The 19,108-nt window shown below is 37.0% G+C and overlaps 1 protein-coding gene across 1 annotated transcript in view; it reads left to right on the top strand.

The window, feature by feature from the left end:
* LOC138698218 (glutathione-specific gamma-glutamylcyclotransferase 1-like) overlaps positions 1–19,108 on the top strand; it is a 72,503-nt gene that overhangs the window by 28,539 nt on the left and 24,856 nt on the right. The gene's annotated exons all lie outside the window — the stretch shown is intronic.

The following is a 19,108-nucleotide window of genomic DNA, read 5'->3' as shown; positions in this document are numbered from 1 at the left end:
AAACAATTTTGAAACATACGGATACGTTTTCTTCGTTGCATGCATACTGAAATACATCATAGTTCCTTTAGTAGTAATAATCATTTTGTCCACCCCTTGCACGCCTTAAACACAGATTACATAATTTGACAACCAACAGAACCAAGGTGACCAGATTAAGGTGTCCATGTGTTGGATAGACGAGATCTAGGATCTCAATTATTTTTATAATGTATAATATTATATTAGTCCCGCGCCGTGGCGTCGTGGTCTAAGGCATCTGCCTAGGACTCGCGTTACGTAATGCGCTCTGGTTCGAGTTCTCATGGGAGAAGAAATTTTGTCATGAAATGTCGGCCAATGTATGGGACCGGTGCCCACCCAGCATCGTGGTGCACTTGAGGAGATACGATAGGTAGCGAAATCCGGTTGCGAAAACCAGCTATAACGGCTGGGGAGATCATCGTGCTAACCACACGATACCTCCATTCTCGTTGGTTGATCGTCCACCTCTGCTTCGGCATGTGAGGCCAGCAGGCGGCTGGTCGGTCTGGGCCCTTCATGGGCTGTAACGCCACGGATTATTATTATTATTATTATTATTATTATTATTATTATTATTATTTAGTTAAATATGTCCGAATTTAATAAATCAGACTTTACCGGTCTCCACTTATGGGGCCTGTGAAATGTCTGTCAAAAAATGTAATTTCTAATTTTTACTGGTTTAAATTTGTTGTAACTTCATCTACGAAACATAATATAATTGGAGTGGCTGTACCTTTAAATTCATTACTAAATTATATTTCCAATTTTGTTTCTTCAATGCATTTTCATTTACAAAACGTACATTTTTCACTGAAACTATTCATGCTAGAGAGATGAAAATTTGTATAGTTAACGATGCTTTAAGTTTATTGTAGAATATACTCAGAACGAATTGACATGAATGGAGAGTTATGTAGAATTTGAAGCAAGGGAAAAAACATTCTTCTGGCTTCCCACTTTCAGTTAATAACTTTTTCATAGTAATTTCATAACGATTTGAAGATAAAGGTGGAAAGTTTTCATCCGTGTCCTTCTGCTACTTTATATGGAAATTTTACCTAAAATTGCTCTTTTTTCAATCTTTTTCTATATCTAATGGAGCCGTGGTAATAAAGGGGCCCATGTCCTTTTCGCTTACACTGCTTTAGAAAGACACACACAGTAAGGTACTGTGCATCACTGGTGGATTTTAAACGACGAGCGAGAGACGAAAGCTATTATGCCTGCCTTATATAATCCGTTACTCAGCAATGCTTGCCTTCCTGTCTATTCGTAACGGTCGAAACATAACTGTCTCTGCCAGGGAAGGTGGAGCGGGGGGGGGGGGGAGTTAAGAGATAGTCTGCAGTAATTCGATTGAGGTATTAGCGCCCAGGTCTAATTTAATGTATTTTATTATAAGAGTATTGCAACTATAGGCTACCTATGAAATTGTAATAAAAATTGCGTCTTTTCTTGAGATTATATATGTATGTATGTATATATATATGTATATATATATATATATATATATATATATATATATATATATATATATACAGGCCGGAAATTGTTTTCTCTGTTTACCTCTTCTTGTAAATGCTGGTTCATAATAAACCGGGAACGGAAACGACAACGATAACGAGAAACGGAAATATTGTTAAAATACATTTATTTAAAATTATTTCCGTTCTCGTTGTTTCCGTTTCCGGGTTATTGTGAACGAGCCTTTAATCGTAGCTTGTACCATTTGTTGCACAAGCGACTAGTATATTTATATTTTTCACTGTGAAAATTCTGCTCTAATAGGGCAGGAACCATAGTCCGACGAAAGACAGATAGTAAATCTCCAGCTCTCTATCGCAAAATCGAAATCTGGTTCGCAGAATATGTACACAGAAATATTACTACTTTAGTTGCAGTATAGAATGTCATTGCCCCATTACTGTAATCACTTTCCCGGAAATCAGCTAGCGGTAACAGTAGAGTATTTAGAAACCAATAAGGGTTACATTTCTTTCAGAGTGTCATTTGAAGAGCGTATGTTGAGCATTGCATTTCAGTATTACAGTTCATGCAATCATCATCCTTACTGATAACAATTTTAGGTCAACAAACCGTCTGTGTGAACTGGGTCACCGAATGTTGAAAACACATGAGCGAGGTTATCTCGCACAATTTTTGCGAACAAAACTGCGATCTTCCTCACACAGCTACAATCCTGCTCGCGAACCGTCTTATATAGGTCAGGCTGTAGTAAGCTATGACGTGTATTTTTGGAACCAGTCGACAAGAATGGAATGTCGGTCTGTGGGTCGTTAAAAGGCGAATTACTATTGAAACATGGCTAACGAAACGAAGCATTACTTGGACTCCCTTGTTATTAAAACTGTGCTCAAGAATCTCAAGAATTAAAAGACTGTTTACTACGCAACCCGAGATTAGCTAACCATCGTGTGTTGCAATACAGTGCCGGAATATATGTCAAAGAAATGTCAGAAGAAATTGGAATACGAAGAGGAGTACGACAAAGATGTCTTTTATCACTTACCATGTTCATAAAATAACCTATTTACATTTCAATTTGTAAAATATTTTTGTAAAAGCAAGGGTCCAAGAGACCTGGTACTTTTAATAAAAACATCTTTAAAAAAATGTTCAACGGCTAATTCGAGGATTTAGTAAAGAACTGTTTTTCAGAACATGGGAGGAGTGATAGTAGGAGTAAGAAGATTAAAGTGCTTAATATTTGAAGATTGTTAGCAGAAGAGGAGACGATACTAAGGAATATGCTACTGGAACTAAATGGCATCTGTGAACAGTTTGGGATGAAGATAAATGCAACAAGACGACGACCATGGTTATAGGAAGAAAATTGAAGAAGATAAACTTGCGAATTCTAAATGAAGCAGTAAAATAAGTGGACAACTTCAAATGCTTTGGGTGTACTATAAGTAGTAACATGAGCTGCTGCCAGGAAGTGAAAAGGAGGATTACAATTGCAAACGAAGCTTTATAGTAGGAAAAGGAATCTCTTCTGGGACCTCTAGAAAAAGAACTAACGACTAGTGAAGTGCTTGTGTGGAGCGTGGCATTGTACGGGGGGGGAGGACATGGACATTATGACGAAGTGAAAAGAAACGACTAGAAGCATTTGAAATGTGGATATGGAGAAAAACGGAGAGTGTAAAATGGACAGACAGAATAAGAAATGAAAGTGTGCTAGAAAGAGTGAGTGAAGAGAGAATGATGCTAAAATTGTTCGGGAAGAGAAAAATAAATTTGCCGTGCCATTAAATAAGAAGAAATTCCATTCTGAAGGACGAACTTGAAGGAATGGTGAAGTCACCGGCGTAGTTCAGACGGTTAAGGTGCTTGCCTGCCGATCCTGAGTTGCGCTCGGGAGCGGTTCGATTCCCGCTTTGGCTGATTACCTGGTTGGGTTTTTTCCGAGGTTTTCCCCAACCGTAAGGTGAATTTTAGGTAATCGACGCTAAATAACCCCACAGTAAATACAGCGTCGTTAAATAACCAAGTAAAAAAAGAAAGAAAGGAATGGTGAGCGAAAGAAAAGATCGGAACAGAATAAGATATCAGATTATATACAACTTTAAGATACTCGTATATTGGTCACATGCGGAGACTAAGAGGAAGGCGGAAAATAGGAAAAAATGGAGAATGATGGGTTTGCAGTGAGAGACCTGCCTGGGCAGAAAGCTATGAATGAAGTATTATTATTATTATTATTATTATTATTATTATTATTATTATTACTACTTACAAATGGCTTTTAAGGAACCCGGAGGTTCATTGCCGCCCTCATATAAGCCCGGAATCGGTCCCTATCCTGTGCAAGATTAATCCAGTCTCTATCATCATATCCCACCTCCCTCAAATCCATTTTAATATTATTCTCCCATATATATTTCGGCCTCCCCAAAGGTCTTTTTCCCTCCGATCTCCCAACTAACACTCTGTATGCATTTCTGGATTCGTCCATACGTGCTACATGCCCTGCCCATCTCAAACGTCTGGATTTAATGTTCCTAATTATGTTAGGTGAAGAATACTATGAGTGAAGTTCTGCGTGTCAATAACTTGTAACATAACAGCGTTATTCAATCGTGGCTTATGAAACATTTCAGGAAAACCATCTGAAACGTGTTTCAAACTTGGGTCATTTGCAAGTTCAAGTTCGAAGAAACGGAAATAATACTCAACAATTCATATCTTTTCCTCTGTATTGCAGCACTAAGCCAAACACTGAATCTACAATATGTTTGAATATTTTGGAGAATAAACAAACATGTAGGCTACAGAAGCCGAGAGATAATTTCAGTAGATATACTGTTTGTTTTGAAGCATGCTGTACATTAGTAGTCTCTATAGCCATTCATTTGAAATAATATTTACAGATCGGCATTGCATGTACCAATGGCAAACCACATTTCGATGGAGTATGAAATTAGTTTATAAATTGGTAAAAAAATAATGAACATTAACATTTATGGCGCTAAATGTAGAGTACTTAAGTCCTGAGAAACTAGTTTCAAGTGGAAATTCTTGTCACATTGTTTTACATTCGGAATATGCCAAGTAATGGTTTCAGGTGTGATCAATTTAGTATCTTATCACACAATCAAGTAGTATTAAAAGCTCTGAGAACTTGCACTTTGAGTCTAACTGCAGACTTGTCTGGGAATGCTATGACATTGTCGCTCAATAATTGGCAAAACAGCAAGGTCAAACGTATAGTATGTATGCAGGTCGTAATAGTGTAGAACTGTAGATGAAAGTGTGTGTGGTTCAGTTCTGATAACGAATTCAACAGATAGAGTAGTCTGTTCCCTTCCCTGCTCGCCCTAATGATATATTGCCGAAGAAGCGCTGGATATATCTACATGCAAATATCCAAAAACCTTGTACCACGTTAATCAGTTTAATCACCGTGAAAGTCTAGAAACATACTTAAGTGTGCGCTCGCATTGTTGAGAATGGATATGCTTTCCACATTTGTAGAATGAGAACCATTTTTAACCCTAGATACCCATGTGAAAATGGAATTCTGGACCAGGGAGTAAAAACATCGACAGGTGCATGGCTTTACTATGCTGCACATGCTAGGGTCACTTACTAAGTCATGGCAACTATGCCCTCACCTCCGGGTCTCTAAAAGCTATTTATAATTTATTATTATTATTATTATTATTATTATTATTATTATGCGTAATAATTAGACCTCGGATTTATAGGCTCGTTAAACGTAGGCTGAAACATAGGTTCTTTAATACACCTAGTTTTAGACAATATCATCGCTCGGCAGTTTCTCGTGTTGCATACATTTAGAGATTTTTATACAAAATTGTTGCAAGCCATCCTACTCGAGCCTAAAAATCTGAGGTGTAGTAATAATAATGATAATAATTTATTTAATCTGAGAGGATTAAGGCCATAAGGCCTTCTCTTCCATCCTACCGGATAGCACATATAAATACAAAAAAGAAATACAAACACTGATGAAAATAATACAAATTAAGTTAAAGCCCTATAGAGGTCAACAGAGTCAAAAGAATACTATAGAGCTCTCATCGAGCTAATACAAGAAAAAAGAAAGAAAATAGAGATAGCAATGGTGATAGTGATAACTGATGATGATGATGATGATGATAATAATAATAATAATAATAATAATAATAATAATAATAAAAATAAAAATAAATACATTACAGTACATATTAATTGTCAATTTTACAACATCATAGTTACAATATTTACTATATGTCATGGGTTAAGGCGAAGTTGCGTAACCTGACAGTGTTCAACAAGCAATTCCATGCACTAGAATGTGATTTTTTAATTTATATTTGAATTTTGATATTGTCCGACAGTCTCTGACATGGTCAGGGAGAGAATTCCAGAGGCGTGGAATAGATATGCTGAAAGATGATGAGTAAAAGGATGTTCTGTGCAGAGGAATAGAGAAAAGGTACATGTTCCGGGTTCGAAGCAGTGAAAGGTAAACAAATGTATGTACTGTTCTTCAACCAGGAGATCAACTGTGAAAGGAATGTGCTTACTATTGCGTCATCTATTGGAGCGAAGTAGATAGATGATATTATCGTTATAACGTCAGTTTAAAGACCATGCGCTCTCCTGCATATGTATGGATAGATTAAAAGACCAGGAGATTAACAGTGGTCTAATTTTGTAACTAGGGTAGTATAAACATGTGTCTGTCAATTTTATTGTTTGTGCTGTGAGAGCTAGCCAATAGAGAAACGAGTATCCACGTGTGTGACCTTATATCAACATTCATTCACAGCATAAACCCCCCTGCGTTTCATTCCGGAAAGACTTTCTCGTGGTTGAAGCACAGTATGTGTTTTAAGAGTAATATTGATGAAAGCTCAAACAGTAGCCTTCTCACCGCATGTATCCCTGAATAGAATTTTGCGATCGCTCATGGTGCAAATAAGTCGTAAATAAACGGCTGGGTGACATAGAATGTACGTACACGTGACCTCGTTCCACTTTGCAGCCGATAAGTCGATCATCCCGCGAGTGGTTAATGGGGCTATTCGCAGGGCAGTATTGTCATCTTGTTGAAGAGGACAATGTCAACCAGCAAGGCGACCTCTCCTATCGTCACACCATTGCTCAGCTTCTTTTATATCTGCAATTATTTTACCCTGTTCCCAGCTATCGCCGCGGGTCGCTGAACGCGATTATGGAACTATAATGGACAATAAGCTCAGACTTGCTTCAGTGTTGCATGGTCCGACCTCAGTGCAGTCATTCAACTGGGAGGCTCTCATTCCGAATTTGTTTTTTATTTAGTTATTTTACGACGCTTTATCAACTGCTAAAATTATCTAGAGTCTGAATGAGATGAAGGTGATAATGCCAGCAAAATGAGCCCAGGGTCCAACACCGAAGTTACAGTACGATTCTTTAGTCCTGATAGTCCCCTGCGATGTGCGCCTGGATCAGGCGAGTCCATTTAGTTTTGCCAAGGGCCAGGGTTGCCAGATTGGGCTACAAGTAGCCAATTGAGCTACTTGAAATTTGAATAGGCTATTGATTTTTACCATTGGGCTACTTGTGACTTTTTGGGCTACTCAAAAATTTTCGGGGCTATTTTTTCTTATTTGAATTTATGGAAAATTAATAATAATAATAATAATAATAATAATAATAATAATAGGTGTAGTAATAGTCTTCCTTTCCGTATAAAAAAAACTGTTACAGTGTATCTAGCCTTATTTCAGCACCAGCTTCACCGCGAGAAACGAAGTATCTATGCAAAGTATATTTCACAGTGTCACATGACCAAGCCAATGTTTCACCATTACCAGTATCAGCAGAAATGCAGTGGCGCAGTACAGTCTGCAAGTAGATAATAATCAGGTGCTGTTTTTCCTTCGTTTCAAGCGTTAATATTTTTGTGAATGCCGATGTAGTTTATTACAATAATCTTAAATTATTAATTAGCATCTGTTGTAAAAGTTATATACAGTTTTAAAATTATATTAGGGAATTGCTCTTTTGACATTTTTTGTAGTCAAATTATAATGTAGGCTAATTACTTTATTCTGAATCCGTTAGTGAAATAATTTTAAAGAACTCTGTCTGTTATACAAGTGATATACAGTAACATTTTAAAATTGTGACAAAGAATAACTTGTTATACATTTATTTTGTTTTGTAATCATACTGAAAATGGAAATATTTGTTATTTCATTGTGTAATTACTGAAAATGGGAAAGTGGGAGAACTATACTAAAACGTTTAGTAGCCAATGGTTAAATGATAGGCTACTTCATTCTGAAACTGGCTTCAGGATGTGAAAGATGACAGCAATGAAGCAGATTGTAAAGTTTATGAAGTTCAAATTAGGGCTTATAAGGGAGACGTGAAAAAAACATTCCGATTCAGTTAAACATATTTATATATTCCGCGAAATTAAATTTGCTATTTATATTGGGCTACTTTTTCTGAATGTTGGCTACTTTTTCAGCCAGCTTTCGCTACTTTTAGTTATACCTATCTGGCAATCCCTTAGGGGTGTTTGGGTTAGTCTCTCGCTTGTAGTCGGAGCGATCGGATGTCATGCGTGCGGTAGAGCGGTATGTTTCTAGTACAATTAAGCTGTACTACATTCCTTTACCGACCGCTCGTCCTTATCTCTACTCCGGAGCTCTCCCCACTACTCCTATTACGTCCTGTCTTTCGCGTCGCTAAGCTGTCAGGACTAAAAAATCGGTCTGTATCCAACATTTGCTCTAAATGAGTTGAGGGAAAACCCCGGAAAAGCCTAAACCAGGTAACTTTTCCCAACCAGTTTTGAACCCGAGACCGCTCGTTTTACTGTCAGGCATGCTAACCGTTACTCCACAATAGTGGACCGGAATTTGTTATATTATATTTTATAGTCCGCCGAGTTAGCTCTGTGGTAGCACATCTGCCTCCAGACTAGTCTGCCCGAGTTCGCCTCCCTCTATTCTAACTGTCTGCTAACGGTGGTTCAGTGAACACAATATAAATACTGTATGTATGTGAACATTCTGTGCTAAGAACTTAATTCCACACATACCTCGAGTTCCTTTGAACAACTAGGTCTCACAGCTTGAGAACTCTTGTATTAATTACCTGTAGCCTATCGAGTATCGAATCGCGGAACTCAAGAGGATTAATCAGTTTCAAGTGTACAGCTGTGCTAATGGATACAACCTGTAAGATAAAGTTTTGTAAATACATATGTTATGTAATACTGTGGTTTGCCCTTGTTTTATGCGTGCTACAGCAGTGAAAAAGTATAACAACATTTCCTATATAGGCCGCAATTAGTGTTCTTACAGCCTTTACAAATATTACCTTAGTATGGAATACAATAGCAAACATTTACCCAAATGAAGATGTTCCTAAAACAATAAGAGCCATAGCTCTTATCTGCAGTAAACATGACTAATGCATTAGCTTATCATCGTAATATTAAAACACTGTTTCACCCTAGAGATCGCAAATGGCAACAATAGGTTGTTCGTTTTAGTCTCGTCAATTTTATTTTATCACTTAAGTCCATGTCTGGAGCGAAAATTACGTAAGAGTTACTCTGTTGTAATTACGTGTTTATCATGTCTGTGTCAACTTCATGTCAAAGATTACATTAAAAAAGAAGATGTCTAATAGAATTATATCTGCGTTTGCAGTTATTTGTGGAGCAGTAGTTATCAGTATAGTAACCCTTTGTTTCTTCGGTTCGCTTCTCATAAAGTTTATCGGCTTTTCGCAGAACAAGTAATATACAGAGCGTTCGTTCAAAATACGCTCCGCTGTGACGAATAATCCGCGGCGACCGCAGCCCCGCCGACCGCTAAGCGAGGTCACTCGAAGTCGGGTAATCCGGACCATCAATTCTTTTGCTATAGTCTGTTTTTTTATCACCATCAGAATATTGATACATCAAGTTTGAGATTCTGTAGCCAGTGATGTGAGGCAGAAAATTTCCGGAAGAATAAGGCCTCCATGCAAAATTTGCGCATGTTCAGAACAATATTAACATTGAAGTCTTTGCTCTCTTTACCTCACTTTGACTCATTTAAAGCAAGTGCAAAGTCTTGTGATCTGTAGTTTTCTAAGAACCTTATGTAATGCAATTGATTTCAAATAAAAAATATATATTATAAATTATTCAGTGGATTCATAGGCATGTAGAAATGATGAGGCAGATACACGAGTACACGTTATTATGATGATGATTGTTATTATTATTATTGTTGTTATTATTATTATTATTATTATTATTATTATTATTATTATTATTGAACCTTGGAAGTGAATACAGTCCTATTTCACAAAAATATACTTTGTCTACAGTCACACCTAAACTATGTATAAAAAGAAAGAAAAGATCTAAAAAGAAGTCTAAAATTCACAATGAAATATATATGCATATACATATATTATATAATTATATAATATATATTTTAAATTAAATAATACAGTCTTTCTTACTTATAAATGGCTTTTAAGGAACCCGGAGGTTCATTGCCACCCTCAGATAAGGCCGACATCGGTCTCTACTCTGTGCAAGATTAATCCAGTCTCATCATATCACACCTCCCTTAAAGCCATTTTAATATCCTCCCATCTACGTCTCGGCCTCCCCAAAGGTCTTTTTCCCTCCGGTCTCCCAACTAACACTCGATATGCATTTCTGGATTCGCCCATACGTGCTACATGCCCTGTCCATCTCAAACGTCTGGATTTAATGTTTCTAATTATGTCAGGTGAAGAATACAATGCGTGCAGTTCTGCGTTGTGTAACTTTCTCTATTGTCCTGTAACTTCATCCCTCTTAGCCCCAAATATTTTCCCAAGAACCCTATTCTCATAGACTCTTAATCTCTGTTCCTCTCTCAAAGTGAGAGTCCAAGTTTCACAGGCATACAGAACAACCGGTAATATAACTGTTTTATAAATTCTAACTTTCAGACTTTTTGACAGACTAGATGACAAAAGCTTCTCAACCGAATAATAAGGCATTTCCCATATTTATTCTGCGTTTAATTTAATGGCATTTATATTTGTTACTGTTGCTCCAAGATATTTGAATTTTTCCACCTCTTCGAATGATAAATCTCCAATTTTTATATTTCCATTTCGTACCATATTCTGATCAAGAGACATAATCATATTACTTTATCTTTTCGGAATTGACTTCCAAAACTATCGTTTTACTTGCTTCAAGTAGAATTTTCGTGTTTTCCCTAATCGTTTGTGGATTTTCTCTTAACATATTAACGTCATCCGCAGAGACAAGAAGCTTATGCAACCCGCTCAATTCCAAATCCTGTCTGTTATCCTGGACTTTCCTAATGGCATACTCTAGAGCAAAGTTAAAAAGTAAAGGTGATAGTGCATCTCCTTGCTTTAGCCAGCAGTGAATTGGAAAAGTATCAGAAACTGGCCTATACGGACTCTGCTGTAAGTTTCACTGAGACACATTTTAATTAATCGAACTAGTTTCTTGGGAATACCAAATTCAATAAGAATATTATATAAAACTTCTCTCTTAACCGAGTCATGTGCCTTTTTGAAATGTATGAATAACTGATGTACTGTACCCTTATACTCCCATTTTTTCTCCAGTACCTGTCGAATACAAAAAATCTGATCAATAGTCGATCTATTAGCCTAAAACCGCACTGATGATCCCCAATTTCATCTACATACGGAGTTAATCTTCTCAAAATAATATTGGACAAAATTTTGTATGACGTCAACAACAGCGATATTCCTTGAAAGTTACCACAGTTTTGTCTCCCTTCTTAGAAATAGGTACAATTATGAATTCCTTCCATTGTTCTGGTACAATTTCCTTTTCTCAAATTGCAAGTACAAGTTTATAAATTTCGCTAGATAATGCGCTTCCACCCTCTTAAATAATACAGTCTATAGCATTTAAATTATTTACGCACTGTAAATTGAACGCCACTGAAATATTTAGTTAAAAATGTGTTTCACATTTGTAATGTTACACACAATGAAATTATAATTAACTTATGTTGTCGCTGTTTAGTCAACTGTCCGATGACAGATCTGAACCTCACAAGGCACCACTTACGAGACAACTGTGCCAGCAGATAATGGGGTAGGGTGGCCAGTTCCTACAGTGCAATAAATGAGGAATATGGAGACATATATTTTGTCCGTTTTTATCGCGATGTCGGCTGTGTGTCGTTGTTTGAATCCATTCTGAGACATAAATGTTTCACCGTTCTCCTTGTTACGTCCTATTATCTCAAGTGATAGCAAAGATACGTTATTTTCTTGTGAGGTGAGTCTTGTCATATTTATTTAGTATAATAGGCCTATTGACGAAAATAGGGCAATAAATTAGCATTAAAGTACAATAATCTGGAAAAAAAATAAAGAAAGAAAATGACGAAACGAGAAAGACAGAGATGAAGAAGCAAAGAGATTAAAATATTATATTAGCGTCAAAGCTTTGAGCACTTAACAATATTCCAAATTATTTATAAAAAGTTTAAATTTCGAAATGCTCCACTCTACCGGTTAGTATTGGTGGGAAGGTCGCGCACCACAAATTAAGATGAGTGCAGGATGCATGACTGTCAGGAGTAGTATGCGGGCCGTGTGCAGCCAGACTGTCTACTGTTATCGGAACGTCCTTCGCCCTCTTACATAACCTTATCTGCATTTAACATTGAAGTCGCCATCTCATGTGATATGAAACTGGCGTAGACTACCTCTCACTTGTGTTTATTATGTCTTAAATTCCCTGGAGTAGCAAAGCAATATGTGTGAAGCGATTACATTTACTGATTGTTATTGAAGGGAGTACTGTGGTAAAATATGGCCGTATTTGTTAAAAATTAGATTTTTTTTTTTTTTACATTTAAATATTTTCCATACTTTTTTTTTAAACAAGTATGATAAATATGGTGACCTTTGCGCAACTAGAACACTTCTTATTACAGCGATTTTTAAATGTGTACATTGCTCAAGGACCACACCCCCGTCCTTTTAAATCTCCTGCCAAATTTCTCATTTTTCAATACTGGGATTCATTTTATTATTTATTGCCTTGGATTAGACGCATAAAATTTTGCACACAAGTTCAGTATTATATTATGCAACAACTCTAGGATTCATTTTGTTCTAACAGCAGATTGGAGATATGATTGTTTTAGTATTGTATTTAATTTTTCATTCGAATATTTGTATTTTAATAAAAGAAAAAAATTCTGGCTAAGAAAGTGATGTTAACCAGCAATAACAAGGAGTACATAGACCGACGTTGTTTCTATATTTTGAGCACAAAAATATGTCATCACAATTTCAGATACACTTCCAGAATGATACCTAGGATTCTATACAATTTATGTGAAAATATTTTTTAACAACACAGACCTTAATGAATCACTACAAAAATTTCAACACGCAAGTAAGTCTATGGAAGTTCTTTGTGGTAAAAAATGAAACGAAAAGATGCATAGGCTTCTGAAATATCAATTTCACCACAGTATCCCCTTTACTTAAGTAAACATTTAATTAATTCAACAATATTATTGCATTAGCATATGTATTTTATTCCAGATAATAATACAATATAGTCAAAGATTAAATTTAATTATTTAAACCAAGCATTGTTGGTGAAATGAACAACGTACACATGCTTTTGTACATTTCATTTATGTTGGTGTGCCCACTGATAAGAAAAATTGTCATCTATAGATGCAACGAAATATGGTCGCCGCTATAATTCACGTAGTTTTCGTCGGAAAGTTTTGCGTTAGATAGGCTTTGCACGTATCAATTTATACTTGTAATGTCAAGCGGTGTTGTCACAGTTTGATCTGAAAGGATTATCTCTAGTTACAAGGAATAATTTTTATACCAACGCCAATGCATTGATTTCTACCACTACCATCCACAGTGAATAAATTTTAAGCCACAAGATAACTTTTAATTAAAATTGAAATTTAAAATTACTAACCTTTTTGTCGTCATCAACTCGGGATATGACAGCGTTCTGTTATACTCTGTGTATAATTGACATGGATAAGTCATTTTTTGGAAATACTAACACATTATTGATAGATACGTTATTGCTTTTGTGATTGGAGCGTATCTGAGAAGGTCTAACCAATAAAAAATTATCTTCTCTCTTCGAAAGATAACGGCTGGGCATAAATTCACCGAGGATGCTGTAACTTCCATCCTGAATTACGTTCAGAGAATATAGGCTTGTTATGCGTAACTTTCAAAGAGCTCTGTCTTTACACTCATTGAAAATTCCGTTAACATGGAGTCTTATAGTGATGAGGAGCATGCAGTTTTGTAGTTCAGTGCATTAAAGTTACAACAAAAAGTAGAATTTATTCTACAGGGTGGACACAAAGTCCCGTTACTCCTTATAAATGCCTCAAATACACACACTATTTATGTTATTTCGGTCATAATGCAGACATACATCAACTTCACATAAACTGTGTGTTCTAAGTGTCCAAAGGGTCAGTACCCCATCATCCTCACACAAAAAAAAAAATTCGTCGCCAGGTTCGGTATGACATTCGCCTCAGCATTGCTGGTGTAATCTGTTGGAAAGCACATCTCACGGCGTCCTTCAATTCATTAATGGTGTCTTACCGTTCCTGTGCAATAATGCTCTTGTTGAAATCTCACAGCGCATTGTCACAGATTGTGAGATCTGGGCTGCTAGGTGGCTAGTGGAGAGGAGCTGGTAAGATGGGTGACCCACGGTCAATCCAATTTTGTGGAAACATGTGACACTGCGCTGTGGAGTTCCATCAGAAGCATTGTTGCACAGGAACGGTACAATATCATTGATGAATTGAAGGACGCCGTGCGACGCGCTTTCCAACAGATTACATGCTGAGGCGAATGTCACACCGAACCTGGCGACGCAATATTTTGTGTGAGGTGTACATACTGACCCTTTGGACACTTGGAACACACAGTTAGTGTAAAGTGGATGTATGTGTACATTATGACCGGAATTACGTAAATAATGTGTATATTTGAGATATTTAGGGTATAGGAGTAATGGGATTTTGTGTCCACTCTGTACATGTAATAATTGATTTCTCAACAGTAATCTCACTAGAGGTTTTGATTTATCTTGAGAAAATGAAAACTCGAGTGAGTAAATCTCACTATTACAAGACTACTACAAGATTAAAAGAAAGTATAGAAAGATTAAAAGAAATAAAGTACTCTAATACAATAAAATATATATTAATTGACTTACTAAAATTCTATTTCACTAATGTTACTTTCACCAAAATGTTTGAGCGGAGCCACCATTTTCAGTCGACTATCTATGCGGGAAACAAATGACGATCGCAAAGCATGTTTTAGAGTACCTTCAAGAATTTGCAGTTTGAAATATTGGTAAACAAAGAAACAAATGCTAGGGTAGTGATAAAAACAAACAAATGCTAGGGAGCGATAAAATTGTGCGATAAGGAGCCATGATTGGTTGAAAGACGTCCTTTCGTACCGTTTTATTGGTCAAAAGTAATGTGACTTAGTAAAAGTGTAATAGTCTTAATAAAATGTTTTTTATTCCTGTGAACTGTATGGATTGATTTGTTAGTTTAGTAATTAAAAAAATTGCGAATAAAGTCGTTAGATTTTACTTGAACTAAGTAACCGCTTTGTTGATAAAGACATTATTTTAACTATAATTATTAGGTCTATATTTAATGTACATCTTTCTCTGATAAATTGACTCGGATACTGGTTCTGAACAAAACCCGGAGAATAGTTTAGGATAAATAGCTGTATACGGATACATACAGCAAATAGTCTGAGTTTTTTTAGTCCACAATTCAGTACCGATATAATAATAATAATAATAATAATAATAATAATAATAATAATAATAATAATAATAATAATAATAATAAATGTCACGCAGTAAAGAATTTGCCTGTTCTGACCTCTGTGTCAGTTAACCATTTTCAGCGTGTTTTCATCGTCTTTAATTTCGTCTGAGAGCTCGTGTGTAGTCTTACGTACATTCGTAGAATACTGAATAAAAATAACTAATAAAACTAAAATATTGAATATTAATAATAGCATTAATATAATGAAAATGTAATGATTATGCTGCTGACAGACAATAGAGGACAAACTCAAGATACGATGACTCATAAATCCATATGCAAAGGAAATTAAAAAAATCAACTTAACAGCCTGGAATCGAAATGAAGTCCGACGTATTTGTAGTCACCCATGAAACACGCCAAAAGATAACAATTTATATGTAACTTCGTGACCTCTTATTTGAAGGGAAGAAAGTCGTATCCTGCATATAATTGGTCGTAATTAGGTGGGGAAAGAAGGATGGCTGTGGTCTGTACATCCGAGCACAGAGTGAACGATCAGAAGTTTATTATGCCCTTGTCAAGCCTCGTTCCAATAAATCCCATGACGTACAAGGATTTTGATAACCTCTTCATGTACCACACCAAAGCGGTGTGGTCTGCACACATTCGTGGAAACACAGAGGTCTGCCTGCCCGACGAGGGATCAAGGTCCTGAGCAAGAAGATAAGCGTGCTATTAATTTCTTATTTTGTTGCAAGCTTCCCAGTGCACAGATGTGATGAAGCATCAGCTGACGAGCGAAGAAAATCCATCACCTACTGCCAGTGCAAAGACTTGTCAAAAAAGAAATTGCAACTGTTATAGTACTGTACTACTGTTCTTCATCTCTCCTTTCATATTTTTCTTTAACTTACCTTTCTTTTGTACATCTTCCCCCTCCACCCATTCTTCTGTTTCTTCTTTTTCTCGTTCTTCTTCGTTTCCTTTTTCTTCTCCGCTTCTCAGTTTCTACCTCCGCTTTCTTCTCCTCCGTTTCCCCTTTCACTTTCCCTTCCTTCGCTTACTTATCCGTTTTCGTCTTCTCCGTTTCCTCTTTCTTCTCCACTTTCTTCTCAGTTCCTTCTCCACCGTTTTCTCTTCTTCCATTTCCTCCTCTTTTCTTTACCTCTTCCCCTTGTTTCCTCTTTCTCCTCCTCCGTTCCTTTCTCTTCTCCGATTCTTTCTCTTCCTTCTGCGATTCTTCCATTTTCTCTTTCTCCACCGATTCCTTCTCCTCCGCTTCCTTCGTTTCCTATCTCTCCTAGCCCTCCGTTTCCTCTTTCTTCTCCTCCACACCTTTTCTTTTTCCTTCTCTTCCACTTCCTTCTCCTCCGCTTACATCTCCTCTGTTTCCTCCTCCTTCTCCTCCCTTCTCCGCTTCCTTTTCATTCTCCTCCGTTTCCTTTATCCTCCTCCACTTCTCCGTTTCTCCTTCCTTCTCCTCCGCTTACTTCTACACCTTTTCTTTTTCCTTCTCCACTTCTCCGTTTCTTCTTCCTTCTTCTCTGTTTCCTCTTCTTTCTCCTCCCTTCTTTTCTCTTCCTTCTCCTCCACTTCTTTCTACACCTTTTCTTTTTCCTTCTTCTCCAATTCCTTCTCCGTTTCTCCTTCCTTCTGTTTCCTTTTCCTTCTCTCTTTTCTCTTCCTTCTCCTCCACTTCTTTCTACACCTTTTCTTTTTCCTTCTCCACTTCTTTCTCCTCAGTTTCTCCTTCCTTCTCTTCCGATTACTTCTCTGTATCCCCTTCCTTCTCCCTCCATCTCCTCTGTTTCCTCTTCCTTCTCCACTCCCTTCTACACCTTTTCTTTTTCCTTCTCCACTTCTCTTCCGTTTCTTCTTCCTTCTCCTCCGATTACTTCTCATCTCTTTCCTTTTCCTTCTCCTCCGTTTTCTCTTCTCCTCCCCTTCCATCTACACCTTCTCTTTTTCCTTCTCCACTTCCTTTTCTCCTTCCTTCTCCGATTACTTCTCCTCCGTTTCCTCTTCCTTCTCATCCACTACTTTCTCCTGCGTTTCCTTTTTCTCCTGCTCCTCCCTCTTTTTCCCTTTCTCTTCCTCAGGTCTCGTCGAACTTTCTGTTCCTCCTCTTTTTCTTATTACTTCTCTCTCTCTCCCTCTTACTCTTTTTCCACCTCTTTTTCTCTCCCTCCTTTTTTCCATCTAGTTATTCCCGTAGTCTCCTGCCTTATTTTCCCACGGCTCTCTTTCTTCTTTTCCTACTCTGATAGATCTTCCGGCTTCTAACGGAGGGAACAGTTTCATTTTGTACTTAGTCTATTTTAGGAGATTTGTTGTGTTGTTTAGTTAATTGTCCGAAGACAGGTTTGAACGTCATAAGTAACACCAATAAAGCATCACTCATGAGGCAACTAGGCCAGGAGATAATGAGGTAGGGTGCCCAGTTCGTTTCCCATGTGATGCTAAATTCAATTGTGTAGTAGTTTTCATAGAGCCTTCTGTTTCTCATTTTTATTTTACCATTGATTTTGCTAGCCTTGTCATCTTGACAGTTTTTCATCACCCAAAAAAGACGAAATACTTCGACTCTTCCTCTATTCGTATTCCACTAGTAGGCCTAGATATAGTAATTTGCTCCTATAGCGGCTATTGTTCAAGTCGAATCTCACAGGATCTGCCTCGGACCCAATTTCTAGTCCCCTTGTCACGTGCGAATTTCACCTGCTGCTGAGCTAAGTTCATTTAATTTTTTAGTTTAAATAAAGATAGTAACATTTTTTCATACTTGACTTAGGGTTCATTCATGTCTAATTTTTCGTTTCATTCTGTGATGTTAGCGAATATCTTTATGCTTTATCAAATTCACGATGTTTTCTTTTGCAATCGGATTTCGACCGCAGAATACGTATTTTTTCGGACCCTAATTATTGACATGGACCAAATTGTCAGAGTTCATATAATCAGTTTTATATCTAATATAAACTTTGATCGCCTTCTAAAATTAAGTGTATACTGTGGGATCTTTTAAATTTACTGTAGCATTACATTAGTAACGTCAGTTTGTAAACACCTTGTACAAAAACTTTGATGTGCTGAAAACCTATTACCTAATGGCTGCAGTCACATGTTCAGTTCTTTTATTTGTCCCGTCCTTGTTGCGCATTTGCTGACAGCTAATATTTGAAGTCGTCAGTCAATTTTTTTTAGTGTATGCGTTCTGTGGTCAGGGAATAGCCTCGTAAAATTACGAGCAAAATGAGTGATAATTGAGCATTGCCTAGTGTGTGTGTGTGTGTGTGTGTGTGTGTATGTGTGTATGTGTGTGTGTGCGCGCGTGCGTGCGTGTGCGTGTGCATGCATGTATATGTGCTTTTTTTCTTACAGCTAGAAGAAAATTGTAACACCCATTTCATTTTGTTCGCAAAAACATCAGTTTCCTCTACTTGTAAGAATATAATAATACATTCTAATATAATAAAAATGCTATATATTATACCAAGTGAGATGTCTGAGTGTTAAAACACTCAGCTTGCACCCAGAATGTCCCGGGTTCCTCGATCACTGATTATACACATTAGACTGGCAGCTGGATGGCACGGAAGTAAACGGATTTGTCGATAGATGGGAGCAATCCAGTGTCTCAACAATAATATACCGATACAGGTCCAAAAAGAGTGACAACAGCAGTGAAATGACCTTGAAATTATAGACGGTGGAAGGGATTG

Source organism: Periplaneta americana, chromosome 4 (assembly GCF_040183065.1).
Source record: "Periplaneta americana isolate PAMFEO1 chromosome 4, P.americana_PAMFEO1_priV1, whole genome shotgun sequence".
Classification (NCBI taxonomy): Eukaryota; Metazoa; Arthropoda; class Insecta; order Blattodea; family Blattidae; genus Periplaneta; species Periplaneta americana.
This window is presented reverse-complemented; position numbering and strand designations above follow the sequence as displayed.